The sequence below is a fragment of the Cydia amplana genome, chromosome 10, assembly GCF_948474715.1.
Source record: "Cydia amplana chromosome 10, ilCydAmpl1.1, whole genome shotgun sequence".
NCBI lineage: Eukaryota > Metazoa > Arthropoda > Insecta > Lepidoptera > Tortricidae > Cydia > Cydia amplana.
The window spans coordinates 11,472,780-11,481,247 of NC_086078.1; positions in this window are offsets into that span (position 1 = coordinate 11,472,780).

Sequence of the window (8,468 nt, forward strand, 5' to 3'; positions counted from 1 at the left end):
AACACGATTCTTTCAAATCTGGACGTTCTTGGGCTCATTCTACTCAGAATCGACAGCGCTCTCCATCCTACCATTAAAAAAAGATGTCCCAAAATTTTGTATGAAAATTGTACATTCCACTACATCACGTTACATACAAGTGAAAATTTTTCTCATACTAAAAACGTGACGTAATGGAATGGACATTTTGGGACATCTTTTTTTAATGGTAGGATGGAGAGTACTGTCGATTCTGAGTAGAATGAGCCCAAGAACGTCCAGATTTGAAAGAATCGGGGTTTCGATATTTATTTTAGAAAAAGCCCAGTTAGTATCGGAACCGGTGTCGCCGCTCGTTCCTCTCCACATTTCCACATTTCTCGCGCAACGGTAGTAAAAACTTGTGCGCCTGGTGAATGGATACGCCTCCTTTAGACAGATTTGATGTCTGGCTTCTTAATCTGAACGTTATTGTGGCGCAAAAGGCATGTTTACGTTTTTCGGTCAGCGCGGGCGAGTACTAGCATGCGAGCGTTTGCTCATAACCGGCGGCGACACGTACCCTGCTCGCATCGCCATTCTAACTTGTTCTGTGATCTAACTCATATCTTGATAGTACGTATTGAATAGCCGTAATAGTGTAATCAATGTTAACGTGACAATTTCCTTAGCAGAACTGAGAATCAGACTTTATTATTGTGTAAAGAGTGAAGAAGTAGTTTTTAATTGAATATGAACTTGTTCAATACGTCGGTTGTTACATTAATCATTTTAGAACGTTAATTTATTGAGATGTTTATAAATGTTTTATGTGTTTTATAGGTCAATGTGAATAATAGCGTCTAGTAAGGCAGGACCATTCATTCTCATCCTACAACTTTTGTGTTTGTGTACTTATGCACTAAGACACAGTCGGTACTGCAGTGTTTCAAATTGAAATTGCTTTTGTGTCGGGAAATGATTCTAAGCAAAAGTAGGTATATAAACACAATAGTTCCAGCACGTAGGCGGTCTAGACTTATTAGGAAAATTTCCTCCATTGATTTATCCGAAATGTTTGAATAAGATTTTGTCTTTATATAAAGATAATAATGATGGTATCAGAAGAAGGTAAAGTAAAATTTTTTTATATAAAAGTTTTGTAAATAGTACAATAATACTGCCATTTTTGTGTAAATATTCGATACCTACTTAAAATGTGGTGTGTATTATACATTAAAAATATGGAATAACGCCCCATCATAGACATGGTGACACTTATCTTGTCAGACAATTACAGGCTATAATCTTGACGATAAAATATAATCATAGATCTAATGTAATCATAGGCCAAAACTCAGGCCAAAAATGGATATATTATGTATTTGCACATTTTTTTACTTTAGGTATTATAATATATGTTTAAGTCTATAAAAACTGTACGTATTGGACTTCTTGGACGTATTGGAGTTGAATAAGTATTCACACATGTTGTGAATTGTTTAAAGACATTTCATACCCAAACAATTTAAGAATTTTATAATATTTTTTTTTGGAATTCGTCTTAACTCAGGGCTACGCTGCCATCCGTATGCCGCGGCGGTAAAGAAACCTATTCAACTGCGGAATCCTAAAAACGATTGGTGTTATAAGTAAAGTTATAAATATGATTTTCAAAACAGTTTCTTATGATCTAATTATTATGCTGTAAATAGCCTTCATAAAATTTTTCGCCCATCACAAATCGGACATCGGCGTTGCTCTGAATTAATCCCAAATTAGAATTAACTTTAGAGATACGTGTATAAAAGGAGCAATATATAAATGATTCCACATACAATAAAATGACCACTAAATTGAAATAATGTACTACTTAGTGTTACCCGACTTATTAATAATAGACAGGTTGCGGTTTGAGATTTGACTGAATGAGCAGATAATATTGTAGATAAAGATGTACAGATAATGAGATAAAACAATTTGTAATGAACACACTTAAATCGAACTTCCACTACGAAATGCTCACTGAACTTTAGCCTAATCAAACGGACGGATTCCAGTCAGAGTACTGGTCATGGCTCCTCTACACGATGGGCCAACGCCGGCCACTCCAAGGGACGCATTTATGCGTTAGAGGGAGGAAGTGATATTGCTATCTCATTCTACCGCATGGCTGCGTCCCTTGGAGTGGCCGCCGTTGGCCCATCGTGTAGAGGAGCCATCAAAGTGGGAAAGTGGTAAAAGCAATTTGATGATCTGCTCAAATTGTGCCAAAAAAACTTCGACTAAATTTACTATATAGGTATACTATTATAGGTAATAAGTTTGTAAGTTTACGTTTCAACCTCAATTTTAAATTAATAAATACTTTTAATAATGCGTTTAGTTTCATTTTATACTGAAATAATGATTCCCCTAATAGTAAAATGGTCAATTGCCGACTATGGCCATCGTAAAATGAATGTAAGTATGTGATAGATTTTCACACACCTCACACTAACGAAGCGCATTTTTATAAATAATATATAAAGTAAAGTTGATTGTTGTTGATTAGGACCTTACGAGAATATAAACCGAAACAATGTCATATACGAAGGAAAAAATGACCAAGGCCTCCAGAGCCCGTACCATGAGTCACTGACAGTGTCAAAACTGACATAAAATTTACGCTATCGAGAACGTAATTTACTTTCTATACATCTCGTTTGCACTAATATGCAAGTACGAGCGAGATGTATAGAAAGTAAATTACGTTCTCGACGGCGTTTATGACATTGACAAACTGATGGTAGCCGTACAGTGGTGGAATCGAACCAGCGTCCTCTGTTTACGCGACTGATGCAGACCTCTCGGCCATCCGGTCACCCCGAGAGCTTGTGTAAGATTGACCCATAATATTTATTTATTTATTTAATTTAATTTGTTATCATTACAAGAACATAACAAAGCTCAGAAAGTTTATCACATGGCAATGACAACAGCTTAATCCCTCTAGTCTCATAATCATGCAAATGTGTCTACCGTTTGAACGTTTATACAAACACAAATATTAACAGTAATAGTAAAACACCCTAAAAGCAATTCATAAAGATAATGACTCCCAGATTTCTTAACGGTGTAGGCTGAACTAATATAACTTCTGAATATAAAAATAAGAAATCAGGTAAAGTTAACCCACGTTCATAGCGCTTTTACTACTTTTATACGATGTAGGTGCGCAAAACTTTGTTTCTCTGTTCATTTATACGAGCTCGTAAAAGGTAGTACCTATCAAATATTGCCTTGTCATGAAATAAACAGCCTTTTATTTTATTTTAAGTGCGCTGCTACAGGTCGTTACGAGTATTGTGCTGTTACGTACTGGAAATGCTGTATGAAACCTTTCATTGTTATTTCATTTATCGGTACAGTAAACAAAGAAGCTACTGATTAAGGTGTACATCTGGAGTATAGCCCTTTATGGAAGTGAAACGTGGACAATGACCCCTTAGGGTCTTAAAATAGAAAGAGAATGGAAGCATTTGAAATGTGGTGCTGGAGGCGTATGGAAGGCATTAGCTGGAGAGACAGGATAACGAATGAGGAGGTGCTAAGAAGAGTGAATGAAAGGAGAGCTATCCTGAACACCATTGCAAATAGACGCTGAAAAATGATAGGACACTTAATACGACATGACCACTTCTTTAAAACTATCCTGGAGGGGCGGATAGGACGCAAGCGGGGTAAAGGAAAACCTAGATGCAGCTTTCTAGACCAAGTGAAAGAAAAAGTGGGGGTCGTGTCGTATCAGAAAGTCAAAGAGCTGGCGCAAGATAGGGAATGCTGGAAGATACTCCACCGACAAGAGAATAACTCTTAAGTTAATGATGATGATGAAACAATCTAACGGCAAAGAAAGTCACACTACGATTTGGTTTTCGTGCCATTATCATAATATGACATACACAACATTTTCACGAAGCTTGCAGAAATATTATGTCATGTCTACTTCAGCTTTCTCTGTAGGTACGAAGATTGTAATGATACACATTTTTCCTTAGTCGGCACGGCACTTACTCTTGTATTCCGTCTGCAAATACTAGCATTATTCATTTTTCGTACAAAAACCAGATACAAATTTAAAAACAAAGCTTGCAATGTTTTAATTTGAGCATTGTCTGTGAGGTCCCAGGGGCAAAATAGAAGCATACGTCCCGCCTGAACATGATACGAATGTATGATACTTAGCCCCGGGTGAGAGTGTTCGCTACACGTAGTGCTGTGTGTGGGAATATTCCCCTGATATAGGGAATATTCATCAAAAAGCGGAACATTAAGCATTTTCTGCCAGGTCCCAGGAGCACAATAAAAGCATACGTCGCTGAACATAAGAGCCACGGGCTCGAGTGTTTGTTAACTTCGTGAGTTTAATATTTATTAATTTGTGTTTTTAAGTAGTCACCCTACTACAGTGAAACCTGGTTAAGTGGGACCTGGATAAGTGAGAAACCTCTATAGCTGGGACTCATGGTGCGGTCCCGACACTTTAGCACTGAATTACCTCTGTTAGTGAGAAAAAACGAACCTCTATAACTGGGATTAGTTGTTGTGATTTTAAAGTCACATTTACCTCTATAATTGAGACAGAGAGTGTATTTTACCTCTTTTACTGAGACTGTATTTATAAGATGACATTTTCCTAATTGTTCTTTTAGAATTTAATAGGAATTGACCTCTGTATCTGAGATAACGTCAATCTATGACCTCTCTAACTTGGACTTTATTGATCAATATCCATATTCTTACTAAATCTTAGTCTATCCACAAATTCCGCATTTGCTTAATTGTGTCTAAACGACTTCGTTTCATTTAGGTACTTTATGTAGTTAAAACTATCGAAACGAAAGCTGAAATCTTGATAGTACCTAACACGAATAAATACATTTTCATTTAATAGATTTCTAAGACGCAATGAAGTCCGTATCAAATTTAATTGAAAAATATAACATTTGGAGAATCATTCAAAATAAATTCGATGAAATATTTAAACAGATTTAAAAAATATTTAGGGACAAGGATTATTTTATCTTATTTATTTTTAAAGATAATTACAAAATACCTTATTAACCACCTCTATAACTGAAATATATCCTCTATTCTCACCTCTATTAGTGGGACCCTCTGTAAATGAGACAGACATTTATTTGTACCTGGCTAACTGAGAGCCTGGGTAAGTGGAATACTTCTTTAAGTGAGACAAATCTGCTCGTCCCTTGAGATCTCACTTATCCAGGTTTCACTGTATATATAAAATTCAATTAGAAATAGATGTCTACAGAAAAAGTGACGAATAATTTATTGACCGAAGCGTAGCGAAGGTCTACGTTTTGACTCGGGCATTTTGCTTTTGTATGTCCGGATGTTCTCCTCTACAGGTCGCAATTCTTAACCGATTTTCGTAAAATTTTGTGACCGAATTCTACGACTAAATAATTTTTTTTTGTCGATCCGGTTTTTGGAAATTTTTCAAAATGGCGGAGTCGTGATAGCTCCCGCCTAAACAAATAGTCGTATCGGTATCATAAGAGTTTTTTCTTTTTGAGATATGTTTATAGATTAAATCGCTATCGCTGGTTTTGGCGGTATTTAGATATTTAGTTTTTACTTGAGAATGAGTAGCTAAATTTCGTCAGCTTTAGTAAGAACTATAATGGTGTATTTTGCAAACGTTCGCTTTTTTTGTTTGCATCGGCAGGTCCCTGGTTCCATCCCTAGTACAATTACTATCAGTACATTATCATCATCATCATCATTTTAGCCTTCGGTCGCCCACTGCTGAGCATAGGCCTCTCTTCTTGTACGCCACTTGTCCCGGTCCTGTGCTAGTTTCATCCAAAAGTGCCCCGCGATACTTCGAACGTCATCCACCCAACGAGCCAACGGACGCCAGGCGCTTCTTTCATCCGTAAGCGGCCACCAATCCGTCAACATTTTGGTCCACCTGCCATCACTCTGACTAGCAACATGTCCCGCCCAACTCCACTTAAGCTTGGCAATGACGTCACCCACGTCCCGCACCTTGGTGCGGCGTCGGATCTCGACATTCCTCACTCGGTCTTGCAGTTTAATGCCGAGCATGGTGCGCTCCATGGCTCTTTGTGCTACTCGTATTTTATGCACAGCCTGCTTAGTGAGCGTCCATGTCTCGGCACCGTAAGTCATGGTGGGCAGGACACATTGATTAAAGAGGCGAGTTTTCAGGCATTGTGGAAAGTTTTCAGACTTAAGGATGTCCGCAAGTTTGTTGAATGCTGCCCAACCCAGCTGGATTCTCCTGGAGATCTCCTTTTCCTGATGTTTTTTGTCAAAAGATAGAATATGCCCAAGATACACGTATTGCTCGACCACCTCCAGCTCTTCGGCTCCCACCTTTACGGTGAGATTCGAATTGCCAGTGATGTTCGTCATAACTTTGGTCTTGGACATATTCATCTTAAGACCTACATTTAAAGAGGCATGGTATAGTCCTTGGATCATGCTTTGAAGATCATCCAGGGACTCGGCAAACAAAACAATATCGTCGGCGAATCTCAAGTGCGACAAGAAGACACCATGGATGTTAATACCGGTCTTGTCCCATGCAAGCGTTTTTATGACGTCTTCTAGTAATTGTATACTGCTACATAACTTTTTGTTTTTTTTTTATACTTAAATTTCGTATAGTTATTTTTATTTTATTTTTTTATTTTGGAAAAAATTAAAAATTTCGTATTTTTTATTTATCAAGCGCGGGTTAAGCGTATTCGTTTAATTTTTGTTTGAAGCTTTATGTAGTTTTTAATTTTTTGTTTATATTACATGTACTATAGGTACCTATATTTTAATAAATATTTTTGCCATACATTTATTCAGTTTTAAGCTCTGCTCGCGAGGTCTACAGCTCACAGAGCCACTAGTAAAAATTGTGTTACAAAACAATACAAAAGTACCGACGTTTCAAACAAATCTTTGAAACATGAACATTTAGAAAATTAAAGTCCTCCATAACCGTTCGAGTCGAATATTCTGGGAACGACACAGGGCCCAGCACTAGTTACACTTCGTATATTTGGTGGGACAAAGGCATATCTGGCTAGAATGGTCATAGTTAGTCCATTGTCCCACTAAGTTACTACATGTTGTTTTGTCTGAACATATAGCTTCATTACACAAGCGTGGATGTTACTCCTATATCTCACCCAGTCGCAGTTTCAGTGGAAGCTATGGCGAGTGCTCTCCAATCACGGAGAATTATTATTTATTCATCGTAGGTCTTGCTACTCTACTTTCAGTTGTAGAGTAAGGTAAATAGACATGTAGTGTAGGTAACTACATCGGTCTGTAGACCCTTGGAGATCGGCCGTTTTTCTGCCAATGTTTGGTGATGACATATTCAAAGACAATGCGGTCATGTGGTGTATCGTCTGATTTTAGCTACGCTGGTATTGTACTGACTCGTACTCGCCCTCGATACCGGTACATAATGGAACATATTTTTTACATAATTTGATGTAATTATATTAACCATAGCCCCTTCGTTGGAATTTTTACGATTTTTTGATTATATATAACAAGAATAAGGAGTTGTATATACAGAATTCAATCACAATGAAATAATCAACGATGAGCAACTCTGGCCAACATTTCTGGATTCCCGGTCCAATGCGTTAGCGATTAAAAAATTTAAAACGAATTCCATATAAATATTTAAATGCTCCTAACTCTTAGTATAATATACCTTAGTACTTAAAATAATTAAAAATGCTGACGACCTGTCTGGCCTAGTGGGTAGTAATACTAGTGACCCTGTGTAAAAATATTTCAATTACCTATTTGAATAATAACATCCAGAGAGGAAATTAAGAACTACGTTTGTAAGAAAAGGCGATTGTATGCGATCGTCCACTTTCGTCACTGAAACTTCACTCGACTGAAATTTCAATCCAACCGCGATATCGCTACCCCTTTGGAATATTATTTCACCAGATTGCAACCGCTCCAAATATGATTATTACGCTTATTTCCTGTGATTATTTACGTATTTCGAAACTTTGTTTACTAGTGAATACAAAATTAAATTATGGGAGGTAATATAAATAATGCATTAAGTACATAACTTTCCACCTGAAATCGTTACTATCTGGAAAATGTAGGTAATCATGAGAAATTAAACATAAATCGAAACATATTGACGATAATAACACTCAGTATACAAAAACAAGAGTTAATTTGCTTCCAAGAGGATAAGTATAAGGACAGGTAAATAATGTTAGGTGTCATTAGATTTTAGACTATATAGTGGAAGTATTGTTACTTTCACAATATATTAAATAAAAATCTAATTACTTTTTGTAAATAATAATTATTTATTTATTTGTCAGCATGTGTCCCACTGCGGCCAGACAGTGAGATATAATTATTAGAACATATTGAGATAAGTATAACACATATTATAATTATTAGATAAACATACTGTTTATTTCAAAGAAAGC